Source organism: Bos grunniens, chromosome X (assembly GCF_055505025.1).
Source record: "Bos grunniens cultivar Pamir isolate PY7600 chromosome X, Bosgru_T2T1.0, whole genome shotgun sequence".
NCBI lineage: Eukaryota > Metazoa > Chordata > Mammalia > Artiodactyla > Bovidae > Bos > Bos grunniens.
Window position 1 is genome coordinate 100,697,351 of NC_141194.1, and position 1,638 is coordinate 100,698,988.

At 32.5% G+C, this 1,638-nt stretch overlaps 1 non-coding gene across 1 annotated transcript; it reads left to right on the forward strand.

The window, feature by feature from the left end:
- The first annotated feature begins 1,060 nt into the window (after positions 1-1,060).
- Positions 1,061-1,167, forward strand: LOC147340967 (U6 spliceosomal RNA). The gene has a single exon (XR_015159966.1). It is a non-coding gene; the product is annotated as a U6 spliceosomal RNA (small nuclear RNA).
- Positions 1,168-1,638: the final 471 nt, after the last annotated feature.

Sequence of the window (1,638 nt, forward strand, 5' to 3'; positions counted from 1 at the left end):
CAAACAAAGGACAAAACTTGAAGTTTTCTATGTAAGATTCCAAGATGTCAGTCTCTAAGCCAGGTCAGAAAACTTTCTGAAGTCTGGAAAATTTTTTCTTTGAAATGACTCTTAAGTATTTGTTCCAAAGTTTAAAGGGAAAGCATAGCCAGTGGCACCTGCAATTGACAAGAATGCAAGGTGTGCCAAAGGCCTACTCTGACTACTTTGGGCACCAGAATGTTAACTGCAATCACCATTTTAAAAAACCTCTTTCTTAATACTGGATTGAATTCTTCATAAAAGCTATATATATATATATATATATATAATTGCCAAATTCTAGACCCTGTCAAATTTCTACTATTCTTTTCTCAACTAATTCTGAAATTATTCCCCCAGGCAGACAGTAAATAAATTAGGTCCAGTAGAAAAGATCCTAAGCTTCACACACCAGATCTAAATTCAACATTTATAAGGCATAAGACATTGAGCAAGTTGCCTTGGTTTAAAAATCTGTAAACAATTTAAAAAACCTGTAAAAATTATTAAAAACATACTTATTTCACAGGATTATTGTGACAATTAATATGCAACTTGACAAAGTGCTTGGCCTATAAACTCTGCTTAATAAATATCGGTTCTTTTATTATTTTTAAATTATGTTTTACTTGATCTTAACCAGATCGCCTCTTCTGTTAATCATCATTCCTTCTTTTTTGGATGAATCCTACTGCAGTCTGTATTGGTTACAATCAGCAGAGAGCTCTATCTTTATGCACGATTGCTCAAAACATGGGGTGTTCATTAACTCTTTCTACCACTCTGGCCATTTATGTCCTCATTAGCTAGTGCACAGATTCATATATAGCCAGAATTTAAGGCTCTCTTCCAATCAGCACTCTGAAAAAAAAAAAAAAAAAAGCCTGCTGCTGTCCAGAAAAAAAAAAAAAAAAAAAAAAACCTTTTCTCTCTTTCACCTCCAGGCTAAATGGAAAGAGGAGTTTTATAGTTTACCCAGTATTTGGCTGCACACCACCCAAAAGCATTCAACCATTACTAAATTAAAAATGACTTTGTGGTGTTCACTTCAGCAGCATATATGCTATAATTGGAATGATTCAGAAAAGATTAACATGGCCTCTAAACAAGAATTACATACCAATTCATGAAGCATCTCATAATTTAAAACAGGCACTTTCATATATTGTGCTGAAAGTGAAAATGATTAACAGTGAATCCAACAATATCTTCCCAAATTGCAAATGTACTTACCTCTTGATCCAGCAATCCCAAGTCTAGAAATTTATCCTTTACATATACTGTTCACACGTATGAAACGATGTATTTAAAATGCAAACAGAAAAAACGAGGGTGTTCTCTATATATTGATACAGAAAAATATTAAAAATATGTAATAAAATACTGTTTCAAGTTATGAAAAGTAGTATGTCTTAGATTAATATAAGAAAGGGGCATGAGAATATATATTCACATTTGCTTGCATTTTCATAAAAAAGAATAAACTAATAAAAATGATTGCCTATAGCAAGGATAGAAAATTATAGCCAGCAGACCTGGTGCCTATTTTTACAAATAAAGTTTTGTTGGAACACAGCCATGCCATTTGTTCTATATTGTCTATGGTTGCTTTTGCAC